The sequence below is a fragment of the Vitis riparia genome, chromosome 9, assembly GCF_004353265.1.
Source record: "Vitis riparia cultivar Riparia Gloire de Montpellier isolate 1030 chromosome 9, EGFV_Vit.rip_1.0, whole genome shotgun sequence".
NCBI classification, from domain to species: domain Eukaryota; kingdom Viridiplantae; phylum Streptophyta; class Magnoliopsida; order Vitales; family Vitaceae; genus Vitis; species Vitis riparia.
Genome location: NC_048439.1, coordinates 11,682,058 through 11,702,959, shown reverse-complemented (window position 1 = coordinate 11,702,959; position 20,902 = coordinate 11,682,058). Strand labels below are relative to the sequence as shown.

The 20,902-nt window shown below is 31.1% G+C and overlaps 1 pseudogene; it reads left to right on the top strand.

Moving 5' to 3' along the window:
• Nucleotides 1-12,706: 12,706 nt before the first annotated feature.
• On the top strand, nt 12,707-13,232 carry LOC117921810 (annotated as a pseudogene).
• The last annotated feature ends 7,670 nt before the right edge of the window (nt 13,233-20,902 follow it).

Here is a 20,902-nt window from a genome sequence, read left to right as displayed (position 1 = left end):
CGCTTTTCATTGTTTCTCTCTCTTCCTAGGAATTTTTGTGGATCCATGGAAGAGTAAAGCTCAGTCTCTGCAGCTTCAACCCCGAGATTGATTCCGAATTGCTATGAGTTTCATCTTCCAAAATAATTATTTATTTGGTCTAATGATTTGAATTATATGATTTAGTAGTTCGTGAAGGACGTTAAAGACTTGGACTAGAGTTTCTCATTCGGTAGTGACAAACCAAAGGCTCCTCATCTTCGCCACCAAAGTTGTGTTCCTTTGAAGTTGAATACGACCTGGTAACAATTCGAGGGATTTTGCGTTGGGATAAAAAGGAATTATAAAGTATTCACCTACACAAGTTAAAAAGATTTCCTACAATGTTAACAACCTCTCAACAGCAGCAACCTAACAAGAAAAGGCAATTATAATCTAAAAACATCCAACCAAAATTACACCAAATATAGCATGGAAAAACCCTCCTAACCGAGGTAAAAAACCACAGGAAAAATTTCCTTCACTTTAATAAAAATATGAATGCAAATAAATCCTCACTACTTTCTTCACCTTGATAAACAATGGAAACATATATCAATGTCTAAGGAGGGAATCTATCACCCTAGAAAACAAAAAATAGAAAGAGGTTAGGTAGAGATCATACCAAAAGAACTCCCGTAAAAGGTTGATGAAAGAACTTATACCCTTCACCCTTGAACCCTAGAACAATGCCAAAAAAACATCCTTTTTTTCCTCTTCCTCTTTCTCTACCATTTTTCACCAACATACTAAAGCCTTAACGTTATTTACATTAGGGCTTAGAGAATTCCCATAAAAAAATAAAAATGAAAAAAAAAAGGCCAATAGATGGTGAAGACTCAGTAAACTTGGGCTTATCGCTTTCGGACTTTCCCTTTTTATAGTCAGTTTAAAGTTCCGGGTGGATGACAAAGGTTTGACTTGACTGTATGAGGTAGGCTTTATATGGGTATCACATGGACGTAGAAAAATCTTCATAGGTTGAATAATCTTATCCTAACATTTCGAAGTCAAATAAAAATCGAGAAGTTCGATTTTGCTTTGTCCTTGCATTGGCTACACGACGATCTTGAAGTGATTTAGCTTTTTGTGCCCTATGCATAGGGATGGTAACGGGATGGGTTTTTTCGGGTACCCGCCCCGTCCCTCCCCTAATGGGATGGGGTTTAAATTTAATAAACGGGTTTGGGGCAGGTATGAGATTTTTTTTTAAACCTGGGATGGATTCGGGTATTGCCTCGCCCTGCCTCGATTAAATTTAAAATATTTTATTATTTTTAATATATAGATAATAATATAAAAAAATTAGTAAAATAAGTTATAAAAAATATAATAATTTATTATTTATAAAATATATTTATTTTAATGTAATTAAAAATTTAAAAGTAATTTATTTAAAAAATTAAAATTAAAATTAAAAAAAAAAAAACTAAACGAGGCGGGGCGGGGCGGGGATGAGAATTATTTTTAATAAACGGGGTGGGGTTGGGATGGGGGCGACCCGTCCCAAACCCGCCCCGTTGCCATTTCTACCTATGCAACAACTTTTAGACCATTTTTGTTGTGTAGGCCTTGGAGTTCCCTATTTGAAGTCAATTGATCCTTTGTTGCAAGGAAGTGGAACCTCTAAAGATCTAAATGGTTGCGGTCATGATAGAGAACATTGCTGGAAGAGCTCCAGTCCAATAACGATGCTTGACAAGGTATGGCCAAGACTAAAATTGGTTTTCCAGTTTGGCTGTTGGGAAAGAGGAAAAAACTAAAAATTTGAATTTAATTGAGCTAAAATTTTCACTTGGAATATTCAACTTCTTTGATAGTACAACTGTTCCACTTAATTGAGTAACGTTTTATATTTTGTCTTTCATTTTCTTTACAACCAATGAAAGGATTAAGGTTTTTAAGTGATATTACCTATTGAAGTTTACACGTACAATAGATAAAAAGGAAACAAACTCCAAAGTGTATTCAAATTAGGGCTTAAATAGTAATATCTTTCCTTGTACATAAGGATAGGATAGTGGGTACTTGGTTGTATATGAAGCTTCTCCTTGTGCTTAGTGCAACATTGAACAGATTAATTAATTCTTTGATGATGTTGAATAACTATAGTCACGAGACATTATATATACTAGTAATGGATTCGACTTTCAAAACACCCCCACCAAAGATTAGGTCACGGTGTATAATATTATGGATTACAAGATTAGAGATATGCATGGGTGGCACCCCAGAAAAAGCCTTGAAGAATAAAGGCAATGACTCAATCAAAGAACCCACTTTTAAAGAAAGAAACTCGATATATAGTTTAAGTAAAGAAAGGGTTCGTTTGACTGTATCGAAGAAGTTGCCTGCAGGGACAAACCCCCAGCCCATATGCTTTTGTTTAATCTTAGCGTAGGTTGTGTAAGTGGAGTTGGTTTTTGTTTTATATGATCAAGAAAGCTTCATGCTGACCAAGATGTACTTATAATATTTATGCATCTAATTAAGTGGCCCCTCTACGGCTAAATCGGTAAGGCTGTCTCGGCACACTTGGGTTTTTTAATTCCCGAATCATGTTCATAATTAATCTACGGATCCAATTGTTGATCAATAGCAATATGAAAAGATTAAGATATGGCAAGTCCGGACCATGCTGGATCCTGTCTAATGCCTCTTAGGAAAACTCACTTTCAACACATCCAAATCATCATTTTGGTTGGTGTTGGAGGCGTGGGGCCACAGGTTTCACAAATGGTTTGTGGGGAGATGAACAAGAAGGCTATAAATATCCAAAAGAGACAGAAAAAAAAGAAGCAATAAATGGTAAGGGGTCCTATGCTAAGATGCATGGTAACTAACTGGTAAGTAGAGAGGGCCATGTGGGTGTGGCATCTGAAAGTACCTCTCACATGGAGAGTGGACCTAATTCCTGTGTTTGTTTGTTTGTTTTTTATTTTGGTTGAGTGCTCCATGCAACATGGATCTCACCTTGCTTCGCCAACTAGTACTGCTTTGCCTCCTCAAGTTTTGAGCTGGCACACATTATGATTAGGGTATTCGCAAAAGCATCAAAATTCAGTTATAAGTTTCCATTATGTTGGTGCCTTAACCAACAAGCATATGGGACCATTCCATATTGCGATGTTGGTTACTTGGGCTTTGGGGGCCTCAATGTGTGGGTGTTTTTTTTCATAATATCTCTGCCCATGAATCTACCTATATTTACTCCATAATGACTTTATTGCTTTCAAACTTTGTAAATTTTGTAAGTTAAAAGAGGAGGTTTAATTTACAAGCTAGCTAGTGTAGTAGGTTATTTGAGACAAGGGAAATTTTACTTGGAAATCAACTAACCTCCTTTAATGTAAAACTAGGTTTTATGATGATAACAAACACAGAAAGGGTAGTGCCATGGCTGAATTGAAAAAGATGTATTGCTTGGAAAAGGAGCTAAACACATCAACTTTGGCAATCCTCAAGGATTGTGATTGAAAATTGTATCTGAAGAGCATTATTCTGCCTTCGCAAACAGGCAATTAGAGGACACATTGAAGGATCCTAATCATGAAATTTGGTTGATTATTTGATGACATGACTGCACATGCTCATAATCGAGGCTCCATAGATATTAAAAAGTACGGTATCATAAATAAATTTATATATCTCTCCACCATGCTTCATGTCATTCATCATTTTATTTTTTCAATAAGTTTTAAGCTAAAAGGGGGGTGGTGGGGTCCAATTTACGTTTAGCCATTAATCGTACCTTGGAAGATCTTAAAAGCCAAAGAAAGAACATATGAGAAAGAAAAAGCATGCATATTTGACCACATCATAAATGCATTAACCGATCCTCCATTCCATGGATGACCACCCAATTCTCAAAAAGATAATGTGGCTTCCAATGTGGAGGGTTGAAAGCTAAAGCAAAAAAGATTTAATAGCAATGTTTCAAAGATTAATTGGCATAAAGCAATGTTTCAGAGGGGTATGGGTGGCTTGAAGGAATTCCTTTTATTTTATTTTTTTCCCCGGCAATTTAATAGCAGTGTTAGCAGTGTTAGGAGGGAGACAATGAAATATACTTGATTGTTGTTGATTTCATTTTTCACATGAATGCGTTTTTTTTATCCAATCATCTCATCTATCAACTCTTAAAAAATTGGTTTCTGATTTCACGTGTTTTATTTTATGTCGATGAAGTCTCAGGCTGGTGGTTTGGCGTCTGGAACTTTGCAAAATCCATGATGGTGACATAAATCCTAAAACTCATTGAGCTTTTTTAATCTGGATGTCAGGTATATGATGCTTTAAAAATAAGTAGAAATAGTCTGAAAATCAAGGCTTAAATAGCAATATTTTTCCTTGCACGTCTATTAAGAGTAAGGATGTTAGATATATGATGTTATAAAAATAACTAAGGAATAGTCTCACAATCAAGACTTAAATAACAATATCTTTCCTTGTACGTAGATAAGAATGCATGTATATTAAGAGTAAGGATGTTAGGTATATGATGCTATAAAAATAAGTAAAGAATAGTCTAAAAATCAAGGCTTAAATAGCAATATCTTTCCTTATACGTAGATACTGATGTCGGGTATAAGCTGCTTTAAAAATAAGGAATAGTCTAAAAATCAGGGCTTAAATAGTAATATCTTTCCTTGTACGTAGATAAGAATGCCTATTAAGAGTAAGGATGCCAGGTATATGATGCTTTAAAAATAAGGAATAGCCTAAAAATCAAGGCTTAAATAGCAATATCTTTCCTTGTATGTAGATAAGAATGTCTATTAATAGTAAGGATGTCGGGTATAAGATGTTTTAAAAATAAGTAAGGAATAGTCCAAAAATCAAGGCTTAAATAGCAATATCTTATACGTAGATAAGGATGTCGGGTATAAGCTGCTTTAAAAGTAAGGAATAGTCTAAAAATCAAGGCTTAAATAGCAATATCTTTCCTTGTACATAGATAAGAATGCCTATTACAAGTAAGGATGTTAGGTATATGATGCTTTAAAAATAAGGAATAGCCTAAAAATCAAGGTTAAATAGCAATATCTTTCCTTGTACTTAGATAAGAATGTCTATTAACAATAAGGATGTCGGGTATAAGATGCTTTAAAAATAAGAAAGGAATAATCCAAAAATCAAGGCTTACATAGCAATATCTTTCCTTGTACGAAGATAAGAATGTCTATTAAGAGTAAGGATGTCAGGTATATGTAAAGAATAGTCTGAAAATCAAGGTTTAAATAGCAATATCTTTCCTTGTATGTATATGAGAATGTCTATTAAGAGTAAGGATGTTAGGTATACGATGCTTTAAAAATAAGTAAGGAATAGTTTAAAAATCAAGGCTTACATAGCAATATCTTTCCTTGTACGTAGATAACAATGTCTATTAACAGTAAGGATGTCGAGTATAAGCTACTTTAAAAATAAGTAAGGAATAGTCTGAAAATCAAGGCTTAAATAGCAATATATTTCCTTGTAGATAGATAAGAATGTCTATTAAGTGTGTGTAGACATCACTGTGTAATAAGTTGTCTATACTAAGATATGTTTTTCTTTGTTCAATGAGGATTTATGAGAGTTACGGGGGACTTTATTGTAATCTCCATATTTTGTCACATTTTCAAAAGAGAGAGATTATTAATATACTTTTTTTAGTTGGCAATTTTGTTCCACTACTTATTGATTGGATGTGACTTACTTCCGTAAGTCTTATATGTTTCAAGACAGCTTTAGGCTTTATCATATTTGGATTTGGGTTTATTTTTAGTCATCAAATTCAAGGCAAGTATGCATTTATGTATGGTCGATAAAGCTTTTGGAATTACTAATGCTAAAAATTAGAATCAAATTTACCTTTGTTTTCTAATTTGGTTTTTAGGACTTTTTTAACTCTTTTTTTTTTGTGTGTTTATTTCTAAATTGGAGTTTTATTCTAAAAATAATCTTTGTAATGTTTTAAAAGTTAAAAACTCTCCTAATTGATTATTTTAGTTTTTGAAATGTATTATATTTGAGAAACTTTTCTTAGTGGAAGTATAAGATTTTTCAAATATAGAAAGGATTTGTTTTTATTGAAAAAGTGGTCTAACTTGAAAACAATCTAATGGAGAGAAAATAAAATTCTCTTGAAGATATATTATACTCTATATGTGTGTGTGAGCACGCGTGTGCAATAGTCAGTCTATGGATATGACTCCTAAAAAAGAAAATGAAAACCTAATTAAACATAGGGGTTGGGGATGACTACTAAACCTGAAATCACAAAGAATAGAAGCAAAGGAGTCAAGCTTCCTATCAAATACAATGCTTGAGCTACACCTATTAGAAAGTATTTTGCAAATCTAAAAAGCTACTTAAGTGTTTTGGCATGTATAATGGTTCTAAGAAATCATAAAACATGGTATGATGTGCATATTGAACTGAAAGATAAATTGTTGTGGGACTACATTCAAGTGTGTAACATTCACACATCAAATTGATATTTTTGCAACTTTAGTCATTCCCTACAACTTAAATGCATTAAAAAATTTATTTCACCTTCTAGAGTGCTTTCACTATAGATTCATGGAGTAGGAAGAATTTGATGATATCCCTAGGAATAAAGTTTAAGACTTTCAAGAATAAATTAACCACAAAGTACATTCTTCCTTTTTGAAATCAAATAGAGCTTTTGAAAGAGCCATCAACTATATATACTTTAATTAAAATACTAGTTTGGCAATTTGAGGTATCATGACAAGCTAATTTATTTCCATTCTTTCAACTTCAATAATTAGTAATTTACTATTTGTATGAGGTAAGAAAAATTCAAAAATCAAAATGAGCAAAGAGCATATATAATCATCGGATTAGTAGAAAGGGGTATGCTTTGACGGAGCATGAAATGGTCAATGAATGATAAGATTATATGTTTACATTAAATGTTTGTTGAAGTTTTATAATGGTCTTAAAACTGGTATTGCCTAATGAATTTAATTTTCCAATGTGTAATAGATGAAGGAAAATGGGTCCTAAGGTAGTATTAACAGGAGCATATTATAGAAGAAGGCTTGAGGGAAAAATAGACAATGTAATAGCATTACTCAACTCATAATTGATAGAATAGTAAGTAATGAAACCCTACCTAATTACTTGTATATATGATGAATTGAATTTAGTTTTAAGTATTTGTTTTTCTTATATTGCTCAGTAGCACAATGCTTAATCTACCACACGTAGATATTGATATTGTTTTATAACATACAACACATCACAACTATTTTCATTATCATATAAGCCTTATTAATAATGAGATGAATGAGTTGAAAGAGAATGTGGCCATAATGATGTCCAAAATAGAGTTAAGACCCCAACAACACCCTCCCACATTATATGTGAATAAAATTGGATTATCAAGATTATGGGGAAATAAATTGAAAATGTTGTTGTTGAGATGACTTACCACAAAAGAAACCACCTATTATGTTATACATTATTTACTATGTTCAAAAAATATGATACTATCATTGAGTATACATTTTCTTTATGAATAAACTTGTATATATTATCATCTTAACGATTTTTTTATTTTATTTTTATTTTTATTTTTTTACTTTTGCAATCAATAAAATGCAATTTAATGGTGGGTACAAAAGGAAATATTGTTACTATTGGCACCTTATTGAAGATGGAGATTTTAATCATGTGGCAGCTCAAAACTATCCTTGTCAAGTTAATGCCCCACTTCCTTTCCCATTTCTTAGACAAATGAATATTATTAGGGAGGCAAATGGGTATCATGTGTAATGGCTAACTCATCTAATTATATTTGGTCAAATATGTGTTTTTCCATGCCCTTCTATAAACAATAACTATATATATGTATTTATTTACAAGGAAGAATAACTTCGCTGATTGTATTTCACCATTAGCATTGACTTATGTTGATGGTGAGGGTTAGCATCATTGATCGAGGTGTCAACATAGGTCTAAGATACATTGACACCATCTAATTATCAACATAGACATATGTTGATAATTTCTTATTAATGTAGAAAGCCTTGAAGTCGTTGAAGATCTTGTAGACGTAGTAATCTTCCACCCAATGACTCTTGCTCTCTAAGAGTATATGTTAAATTTCACTAAAGGAATTATTAAGGCTATAGATTTCATGATCACATGTCCTTAGAATTATTCATGGGGACACACTATCTCAAACTTGTGACTTATCAAGGTGTTTATTTTGAGAATATCTATTGTCATCTGCCTTAGTCAATAGTAATCTAATTTATAAGGATTATATGACCTCTTAAGAGTCTATCTATAGGTTCAAAACCACCAAAAACCTCTAACTTAATATTCTCTTAAGGTTGAGGGTTCATGTGGCATAATAGTTTGATGAAGTCATGACCACCCAATAGCTAATTATGTAATGACTCAACATAGGTTTTGTCCAATGTGTACAACTATAACCTCAAATAGATTGCTTAATGAACTAGCTGTGAACAATTTATCTATTTACAAGAAACCAATGACTTGATTTTTTGTGTAAGTCCTAATGCACCCAAATAATGTATAATGCAAGTGATACAAGCCTAAATGTTTTTTGTTTTGTTTTTCCAAATAAATGACAAATAAAAAAGAGGTTCACCGTTGGAGGCTGAGGGAATGCAAGTCCATGCCTACCATTCTTATCAACAAACATAGGAGATAACCACTCATATTTTCTAGAGTCTCTTACCTTATTTTTAGGAAAAAATTATCCAGACCTTCCATTGGGGGTGTTTTTTCCCATTAAAGAAGAACAATTAATTGAAGTTTCAACTCTTTGTGACTTCATTGATTAAGAATTAACTAGTATGAATAATCTTTTTAAAATTTTTAAAATTTAACATCAAGTCTTGATTAAGAGCATTACCTGTAGAGAAGTGAGTCGGTAGTCTAAGCAAGTTGTCCTTAAAGTTCAACTATTATTTGAATTATAATAATATCATTTATCTCAATTGTTTCAATAATGAGTATAAGATAACCAAATCCCACAAAACAATAGATATAATGTGGAAAATTTGCTTTCCTAGAAACTTCGTAGAGGTAAAAGGCCAAGGGTTAAATCCACAAGCAGAAATGAATTATACATAAAATTACATGATCAAGATACTCCTACTCCTTAGAGTCTTATATTGACAAGGACTTGCAAAATTCTTCACATCATCGACTCAACACCTCCTGCTCCTTAGGGATCAAATGCCTTTTCATTAAAAGAATCTATCAAAATCATTTGTGAAAGCTTGAGAGTTGGAGAACTAAGGCTTTAGGATAACTATATTATTGTGACCATTACAACTCAATAAAATAATCTATTTATAAAATTTTAGAAAGTAATTTGAAATTTAAATTTATAAAAGCACCCTTAAAAACTATAAAAAAAAAAAAAAAAAAAAAACCAAATAAAAGAACCTAAAGTAGAGAATAAGTGATTAGACATCCCATGACAACTGTACAAGCCACCACAAGCTCAATAACTCAATTACATTTGAACTTGGTCACTTGTCACTAGTTCATTTCCATCATGATTAACTCATATTGACATAACATCTCACTTGATCGATAATGGTGTGATATTTAACTCATCCATATTATATATATATAAAAGACTAAAGTATTTGTTGACTTTTTTTTTCTTCCTAAAACACCTTTATCACCCCACTTATATGTGCTTGTATCCTATCATTATTTTATTCAATTAAAAATTCAGATACTATATTTCTTTTTTCAATGACAATTTGAAAAAAAAAATGATATTTATTTATTGAATAAGAAAATTGTTTCTCCTTCCAAAATTTCTTTATAACAAACATAGATGATTAATTTCTTTTTCCATTTCTAAAAATGCAAACCTATAAACAACCTGAAAATTAATTTAGATAATGTTTCTCTTTTAAAAAAAAAATTATAATTTAATTAAAATAATTTTAATATGAAAAGTTAAAAATTATTGTTGAAATTTCTCAATAAAAAAATCTGTGATTTATTATTTTTTTTCTAGTTCTAAAAATGTGAATCTATAAAACAACCTAAAAAGTTGATTTAGATAATGTTTATCTTCAATATTATTATGATTTAATTAAAATAATAATATTTCATGATAGTATAATTTTTCCTATCTAAAAAAGTGATAATAATTTATGTTTCATTTGATTAATTTACTCAGTAAAACACTATTTACATAAACTTTATTTTCTTGGACTTTTTAAAAATAAAAATAAATATAAATATCCATTGTTTTGAATTAATTTTTCATGTATTTATTAGTATATCAATTTAATATTATATATAAATGTTTGAAGTGTTTGTAGACTTTTTTCCCCTAAAATGGTCGTATCATCCTAATATCCACTTACATCCTTTTAAATAATCTATAAAGCCTAAAAGAACTATCAATAAAATAAGGATGTCTTTTTAGTTCACTCTCCTCTGTCATTTCAATTCCCACTCTATTTTATGTCTTATATATCTTTTTAGTTCACATTCTTCTTTATATCCTCATTTATTCCATCAATAAAAATGATGATATATTTTTAGTTGAACACTCTATTTTATGTCCCCACTTATGCTAATGATGTCTTTTGAGTTGACATCTATCTAAAAAGCTAAGAATTCTATTCTTATATATAGACCCTACTCTTAACTTGTAGGCTTATATTTACAAAGTTTAAAAATCATTTCCTCTTTTTGAGTCTCTAGTTTCTTGTTCCTTATTTCTTTTTCTTATTTTGAGATTTTTTTTGGTTTTATAGAGTTCATCTATTTCTATTTTCTTGCTTCATTTTCTCATTGTGAGGTTTTATTTGGTTTTATGGAGTTCACAAATAGCGCAAGTTAGCATCATGAAAGGATTGAAACTCATCTTCACAATTACTATCTTCTCTTTTACTATTATAGTATCAACCAATACTCTCTCCAACATTATGATTGTTTTCTCTTTGGTCTTCTTTCTCCTCAATCTCATGAAGCATCGAGTTTCCAAGTACTCAAGGAGGAAAATGTCGGGATATATGGGTGATATATCGCCGATATATCATGTATCGGGAGAGGTCGACACGATATTTCATGGAGAAAAATCGGAGGGGAGATATTTCCACAAAAATTGCCAAAATATCAGTGATATATCGGCGATTTTTTTAAAAAATCACCTTTGGTAGCAAAATATCGACAAAATATCGAAGATATATTGGAGATAAATAGCTGATATTTTGGCGATATTTCCCCTCCTTCATGCAACGTGATCTGACGGCCTAGATCACACTCGTGTTGATCCGACGGCCTAGATGTGATTCCAATGGTAATATGGCGATCAAATGGCCAGATTGCTCCTGGTTTTTTATCCAAAGGCCAAAATTGATTTTCAACGGTAAATTAATGTTCCAACGGCTATTTTGGCCCAAATTTCTTCCATAAATAGCCCAAATTTCATCTATTTCATCCATTTTTGCTTTCATTCTTCATTTGCTCTCTCATTACTCCAATTTTTATTAAGGTTGCTAAATTATTTAATCATTTTAAGGTATATTTGTTTTAAATTGTAATTAATTTTGTTTGCAATTGTAATTAATTCATGTATTTTCAATTAATTAGTATGTTTGTAATATGGATGATTTAATGTTATTTTTACATTCAATTGTAATTAATTTTTACATTTTTATTGAATTAACTTAGGTTAATTTGATTATTTAATTATGAATTGATATGTTTATTTTAGATTATTATTTATGATTTATTTTCACATTTAGAATTAAATTAAACTAGTTAACTTAGCTAAATTACTTAATTAATTTAATTACACATGCTAAATTATTTAATTAATTTAATTAACATGAACTAGTATATTTTGAGTATGAAATATATTTATTTAATGAATTTAATGTGTACAAATTATTGATATTTAATGAAATGAAGTATTTTATGTGACTTTATAATGAGAACAATTACAAAATTAACATTTCTTATAGATCAACATGATATAATTACATCTAATATCGCAAATTATATCATATGTATATCAAATTTTTTCAATAAAACAACTTTAAAATGTCCATTATACTTCTAATTATATTATTATGAGATTTTCCTTGCATTTCCATGAGTTTTTAACAATTTTAAGTCTACCAATATTTTTTTTCAAAATATCCGCCGATATATCTCCGATATATCCGTAAAATCGAAGTACCGATATATCCATGATTACCGATATTTTCATCCTTGCAAGTACTATGATTGTCTTATCTTTGATCTTTTCTCTTTGTGATTAAGATCAACATTTTTTATGAATTGACTTTGTAAATTTAGGATTGTATTATATTTATTTATGACATTTCAAATGTATTATAAAAAATTTATTACTAATTATTTTCATCTCATCTAATTATTTTCATTTTCCTCTATCAATTTGAAAAAAAAAAATTATCTTTAGAATTTTTAATAATTTATGGTATCAATGGTGTTAACATTTTTTCTATAAACAAAGGTATGATTTAGACACATTTAATGATAAAGAGAAGAAGTTGTAAAAATAATTGTGATAGAGAGTTATTTATGTCATTTTATATATTTATATATAATTTAAATTAATTTCAAAATATTTAAAGAAAATAAGTTTTTTGTCAAACTACCCTTCTTGAATAGTAAATATATATAAAAAAAAACTCTCATGGAATATGGTAAAAACACACTTTATGGTCTACACACACTCAGTGCTTACATCCAGGAGTTCAAGAAGCTTGCAACTGCTCTTGTCACTAGCTCTACCATTGAGCCAGGCCTGCAACCTCCAGATCTACTCGACCAGCAAATAAACCTTCTACCACCAGTGGTGCTGGACGGGACCCCTCCTGGTGTAAAATTCGGAGACCTCCAGTTTGATGTACCTATGAACTCCACCCTCAAGAGAGATGGGATGGTGAATGCCACTTTTTGGTCAGCTTGCTTCAGGAATGATCTCATGACTGAGGGCACATTTGCCCCGTCGGAATTTTCCATGGAAAGGATTCTTGGTTTCCAGCTTACGATGATGATGATTTCTGCCTCCGGTTTAAGTGGTCAAGACCTGCAAAGCTGAATCCAGAAACCACACAACCATAGAGTGGAGAATTCCAGAGTCGGCAGCTCTAGTCGAACTATATGAAGAAAGCGGTTTCATCCGTGATCACGAAGGTGAAGGCGAGGCAGATTCTTGATTAGCAGGGGGATTCTACCGTTGAAGTGGATTTGTACGCCAATAAAGGAATGTTCCGTGCTTCAGTTCCTAGTGGTACTCCTATTGGAAGGTATGAAGCTGTTGAATTGCGGGATGGGAACAAGGGAACATATCTTGGAAATGGTGTGACCAGAGCTGTTAGGAATGTCAATAAAAAAAATATCTGAAGCTTTGATTGGTATGGATCGTATACTTCAGTCCCAAATTGATCAAGTAATGATAGACCTGGACAAAACTGAAAAGAAGGGTGATTGGCTTAAGACATCAATAAACTCACTGCAACTCTGGGGAAAGGCTCCTCTTGAACCATGTCTCGTAAGCATTTGATGGTTACTACCAGAATGAAGGAAGGAGTTCTGGGTCTTGTGATTTCATAGAAACTCGGATTTTCATATGGCATGGGCAGAGAAGATGAGATGAGACCCCTGTTTCCACAAGCATCATCTCCACCCTAACACTCCCTGTTGCATGGTTTGCAGGGCCACCTTTGGGCCATGCGACATTCCTGAATTTCTTCTTATTTGATTTTTAAAATGTTTCTCAAATCCCATTTTGTAAATATCTTTCTCAAATTCTGATATTCAAATAATTCCAATTTTTCCATCTTTCTTCCTTAGAATTTTTAAGATCACCTAAGAGTCCCATTTTTAATAAAACTTTGTTGTCATTTTTCTTTCTAACAAACAATTTCTACATCTCCTCCGTTTTTAAATAAGCAAGAATCAAATTTTGTAATTCCTGGTGATGGAGCTTACAGATTTGGTTCATGCAAAATAAAAATGGGCTTTGGTGAGGGCCCAACATCAAATAAATTTTCTTTAAAATAAGAATGCATTTGAATGAAATGTCATGCGTGCTATTGTTGGTTATTCCTCTTGTTCAGTGGTATGAGTGACATATTTTGTGTTCATTACTATGCACTAACCCCCTTTTATGATAGCGCGTTGCCGTTTGCTAATCAGGTACGCATCTTTTCTCACTTTGACCATCACCCACATATGCTTTGACTTTCAGTATGTGATCATGTCAGTATCCATTGATTTTCTTATTGATTGCCACGTTAGCTTCATTTTATTAGTAGAGACCCGACTTTAGGGACTTAGAGGGGTGCTACGGTCTTTACCGTACCTTCCCAATAAGTAACCTGACCTCCGAACCCGATCCGGTTTTTCGTAGACCACCTTTTCTAAAATAAGGAGTCGCACTTAAGATTTTCTTTCTTATTTTGTTTACCCTTTAAAATAAAACAAAAATAAGTGGCGACTCCAAATCATTTTTTAATAAATAAAATCCTTTAAAATAATCGAGCTCGCCATCGAGTGGAAAACGCATGAGCCGAAATACGGGGTCCACACATATATTAAATCATATTTTATTAAGACCCTTTATTAATAAAGCTCTTTATGAACTTTGAAAATACGGAAAACCTTAATTAGAACTATTATGAACACCAATATTTAGGTAATCTTAGAGAACTTGGCTTAGGGGATTCTTAAATATCGTAAGGGTATTCATATGAGAGTTATAGATTCTTTAGGTTTTTCTATCAAAAGAAGAAGAAGAACACCAAAAAAGGAAAATTCAAGAGAGAGAATGGATAAAACAAACTCAATGGAAAGTAATTCTTTTGTGCTTTATTGGGACATTAGAAAAGGAATGTCTATATATTACCTAAGAAAAAAGAAAGTACACATGATATTCTCATCGTTGAATATATAATGGTGTAGATTTCAAACTCTTTATCTAAAATATATTTTTCATAGGTGTTAGGATTCTAGTTGTACTAACCTAAGGTTATTATTGTAGAGATACGGGTGAATATAGTGATAGTCACTTTTACAAATTGTAACTTAAAGAATGCAAGTGATAATATAAGTAATAATATAATAAAAATCAATATAAGAACAATTTGTAAATAAATAAATATAGTAGGAAAAAAAATGCAAACTCAAGATTTTATAGTAGTTTGATCTAACCCTACATACATCCACTCTCCTCAAGCTCCTAACCAAGTAAGAGGTTCCACTAACATGACTTCTAACCTATGCCTTCAAGCTTTACAATGGACTATGATTTTAAAAAACCCTTTTAGACTTATGGCTCCAAGCACCTTCTTGCATTATGGTTTCAAATACCCTTTAGAACAAGACTTTTCAAGAGAAAGTCTCCAAACTCTTCCCTTTGAATTATGGTTCCAAGGCACCCTCATAAGATATAGAAATGAAGAAAGGATTTTTAGTTTACAATTTTTGCTTAAGGGCAATATTACAAAGAAATTATGGTTGAATGATGCACTAAAATGAAATACAAATTTAAAAGCAAATACACTCTAAAAACACTCCTCCAAGACTCAAATAATATTTAAGAATCATTTAGAACTCTTCCCCATCAATACATGAAGTTTGGAGTCTTTAAATATATAAAAGTTAAAAGCCTAAACTAGTTGTTAGACAAAGTTTGGGCTACTCACCGTTGAGGTTACCATTGCCTCATTGGGTAAACCAATTATGCAATTAGTTGAGATTTAACCTCAACCAATTGAGGCTTAGCTTAGACCAATTGCAACAAGGTTTTGCTAGTTTTGAACATTTTTGCTCCCCTTAATTTGTTTCCCTATATCTCAACTACTTGCAATAAAAACATATTTTTAAGACTAGATTAAGGTCGAAAAACCTCGACTAATAATTCTTCAACCTTTGAAAAACCTTTAAAAAGAGTATTCCAAATTAACACTTAGGTTTTTCCTCAACTCAATTTTGTTATCCAAATTATAAAAGAATTCAAAAAAATTAGCACTTAGATAATTTTCAATGCATAAGTAAAATTAAAATGTATAATCTTAGTGCACCAACAACCTTATAAATGAATCCTATAAAAATGATCTTGATTGATTTTCTTTTTGAGGTTTTCTCCTTTTTGTTAATTTTCTTTTGACTTGATTTATTTTTGTGATTACTACTTTGAAAATCTTCATTTCTAAACATAGCAAGAATAAAACGTTAGTTCCAAACTTTATTTTGTTATCATTAAAATTGAGACTAACTAAATTTTAGTTTCACAATCTCTCATTGATGGCAAAACCAAAGTTGCTAAATAAACCTTCCCCTAATATATGCTCCTTGATTTTTAGAATGTATTCAAGTTTAAGAGTTTTCAGGAGTATATTAACATATAGTGCAAAAAAATAATAAAATCAAATATAAGTAGTACAAAGAGTAATTAATAATTGACAATATAACAAACAAGATGCATGCATGTATATGGTTATTTTGTATATAACATCAATATTGATATGATTGCTATAACAATATTAACAATTTAGTACTATTTTTCCCTCAAGTTAGCAATATGTCAACTCCCTTTTTTTTTTTTTTTTTTGTCACCAATAAAAAGTCTTAGTAAAGTATAGTGAAGAAATAATGATATCAACTAAAAATGATTTTATAAATCCCCCTTTTTCATTTGAAAACATTTTTCAAATAAAAGTTTGCTCACATTGAGAGCATTTTCCAATTGAAAGTACGATTTGAAAATATTATAAGAGAATGAGATAACATAGACATTTTGGAAAAATGCAACATATATCATGTATAGGATAATATCATTAAGAGCATGCAAATATATGATCATTTTAATTCACCTAAGGTTTTTATAAATGATTAATTCTTCTTAATCCAAACCTTGAATTAGCAATTATACCAATTTCATCAAAAGGATTTAACATTAACTTTTCCATCCACGATCATGATCAAAAAGCATATAATTAATTTTACCTTATAAAAATTTCCATTCAATAAATAAAATGAAAAAAAAAATCTATTTGAAGTATTCTAAACTAATTAGAGTAAAAACTTTTACATCTTTTGTATAATTTTGATCCTTTAATGATAAGTGATGTTATATTTATTAATCTTTTGAATTTTTTTTATTTAAGAGCTAAAACAATATTAGGATAATGGTCGTATAAAAAATAACGATAAAAAAAAAATTATTAAATAAATTTAAAAAAAGATTTTATTGAGTTTTTTTTTTCAATTTTATTAAAATATTAATATAGAAAGTAAGTGTTATATTTTATATATCAATTACATTTAATTATAAATATTTTTTATTTTACACAAATTCAAAATTTTAGGGAGTCAGAATTTTCATTTTACTATGTGATGAATTTGGAAGGACAAAGATATTAAAATAAAATAATATTCCCAAATTCTTATGAAATAGAAAATTCATTCATTTTTATAAAGTAGGATTCAGGATTTCTGCCTAGTGCCTATGAATCTACACTGAATCATTGTGTTGTTGGAAAGTAAACTTTGAGTTTATAAAGTTTTAAAAAAATTAGATTTTGATTTGATTTTTAAAAATTAATTAGAATATTTTCAAGCATTTTAAACTTGAGCAAAAAATTTAGCATTTGTTTCAATACATTTTCTGTTTTTTATTTTTTAAAATCCGAAAATAACATTAACTTCAGCATAAGATACAAATACTCTTAAAGACTCATATTAAAAAAAGTAATAATTTTATAAATTGTTTAAAATAATTGATATATAAAAAAAATTAAAATTATACTTTTTGGAAAAGATTTTTTAAACAAGTATAATTTTAATTTTTTTTATATATCAATTATTTTGGTTTTATAAAGTTTTTGGTTTTAAAAAATAGAAAATAGGAAGTGTGAAATGAACAATTAAACTCTATTTGGTAATTGTTTTAAAAAATAATTTTTCTATTTTTCAGAACAAAAAAATAAAGGAACTCTTTAGGTAACCATGAAACAAAAAACAGTCTTGTGTTACTAAAACAAAAAATATGATGTTTTCTGAAAATATCTTTTTGTTATTTTCACTTGATTTCTGTATGCTATTTTAAAAAAAATAATTATACAAATATGAAGAATGATAAAAGGTAAAACACTATGTATAAAAATTATTTTAAAAATATAGAAAACCAGTTAAAAATATTTTAGAATTTCAAACACATTTTTGTTTTATAAAATATTATAGAATGGTTAAATATCATGTGACCATTATAAAAAAACTATGAGTAGTTTTTCCTTTCTTTGGATAAGCATGTCATATATAAAGGAATTATGTAGCAGCCGAATAAGACTATGGGAAGTGTTAAAATAGAAAATAGGAAGTGTGAAATGAACCATCAAGCTCTATTTGGTTATTTTTTTTAAAAAACAGTTTTCTTTTTTTTAGAACAAAAAAATAAAGAAACACTTTAGGTAACCATGAAACGAAAAACGGTTTTGTGTTATTAAAACAAAAGATATGATGTTTTTTGAAAATATTTTTTAGTTATTTTCACTTGATTTCTGTATGTTATTTTAAAAAAATATTTATACAAATATGAAGAAGGATAAAAAGTAAAACACTTTGTATAAAAATTATTTTAAAAACATTTTTAAAAGTATAAAAAACAAGTTAAAAGTATTTTAAAATTTCAAACACATTTTTATTTTATAAAATATTATTGAACGGTTAAATATCATGTAACTATTATAAAAAACTACTAGTAGTTTTTTCTTTGTTTGGATAAGCATGTCATATATAAAGGAATTATATAGTAGCCTAATAAGACTATGGGAAGTGTGAAATGAACAATTAAGCTCTATTTGGTAATTGTTTTAAAAAACAGTTCTGTATTTTTCAGAACAAAAAAATTAACATTTAGGTAATCATGAAACAAAAAATCGGTTGTCTTATTAAAACAAAAAATATGATTTTTTTAAAAAATATCTTTTAATTATTTTCACTGATTTTTATGTGCTATTTTTAAAAAATAATTATACAAAGAAGAATAATAAAAAGTAAAACACTACTGTAGACCCTCTCTCTTCAGCTGGGATTTTTTTTCTTGATGATTTAAAAACAATAGGGCATTACATGGCCCGGGGGGACCCCTTGCTGAGAGGAGAGCAGCTTCATGGATACGGCAAAGAGAATGGGCAGCCAGGGGTGGTAGGTGAACGAAGCCATGCTGCTGACTGGTGAACAGAAAAGCAAGTAGTGACTTGCTGAGGAAGACACAAACAGAGGGAATAGAAAGGAGGAGACGGGGATTGAGAGAGGTAGAGAAATAGGAAAAAGGAAGAGCAACTAAGGGGGGAAGGAGGTGGGAGGCTTCTGGTGCTTTTTGAGGCTGCAGAGAGACTGGAGAAAGGGGTACAAGAGGAATCAGTCAGGTTTGATCGTCTCTCATCCTATGTTTTTCTTTCTTACTTGGTCTTATCGTATTTTTGATGATCACCTTGCGTTTCTTGCCTATATTCAGATGTCTGCTTTGATTATCTAGGGAGAAAAACCTGATTCTGATTTTTGTTTGCTTGGTCCTTGTTTTCTCCCGTATGAGTTGCACATTGGTATACTTGGTGTTTGTGTGTTAAGTTCATTTAAATCCTCCCACCAATCACTTATGCAAGCCCTTTGATCTTCATGAAGCAGAGCTTGGTTTTAATGGCATTGTTTCCCCTTATACATTGCTCCTTTCTTCTTTTTCCCCTTGCTCTTTTCTTTGTTTCTTCGCTTTTCCCCCTATTTTTTGGCATCTTTTGGAGATGAGTCTCATTGACAATGTTGAGAAACAGACTGGTAGTCTGTACTCTGTTTGGGATATTCTCCCAAAGGATATACCAGATCCTAATGCAAAGAATCCTGAAGATCGGGATGATGAGGAAGTGATCACGGACGCCGACATGAGACACGTGAGTTCGTTGCTTGAGAGAGTGTCTTCTTTTGTTTCTGATCAGAAAGCAGCCGCAAGAGAGCTCGGGCTGCTCACAAAGAGGATGCTCTGTTTTGGACCCGTCAGTCACTCTTGAACCTCTGGTCAACGGCGTGACGGAAATTTGAGGGAAATGCTATGGTTCCCATGATGATTTGGTATCGATCTAGGCATAACATATCATGAGGAGGTCATATGGATCTTGCTTCTTCAGTTTACCCTGTTGACTGCATCAGCGGCATATATCAAGGATGAGTTTTTAGTGTAATTGATGGTTTGCTGCCCAAATATTTGGGTATTGAAGTTACGTGAAATGAATTGTCCAATTGAAGCTTGGGAGGCAATGTTAGAACTGCCATTATTTGCACTTTGAGCCCTGCACGAAGCCATGTTGTGCGCTCCCTCGTGAGTCTACGCCAGCTTTTAAATTGTTGATCGGACGTTAAGGTTGTCTCCTTCCAAGAGCCCACATCCTCCCAGTCGTGCTAGCAGAGAAGATCTTGATACCCACGCTCACAGCTTTAGTAACATTAGCAGTCCTACCAGCGCTTCCATCTCCCCGTCTTCAATGGAACTACAAGCTTCACGTATACCAGTCATCGGCAGGCCAATCTCTTGGGTCAGTAAGAGCAAATGATGTGAATGAAGTGCATACTCTACATGGGATGCTTAGGCTGGATTTTGACCAGAATGTGAGTGACGTGCCTCCCAGCTTGCATGAAACAAGCCTGAAGCAACCCACTTCTCTCTCTAATATCTTCATACCCGTTGTCACCCACTCTACCCATCACACCGCCCCACTAAGCCTATTTTCTCACTCTAAACCTTCTTCACACCCTTTAACCCATTTCATCTTTCGTCCATTACACTCTCTCTACACCGCACTACCTATCTATCCTCTTTTAGGCGCCCTCC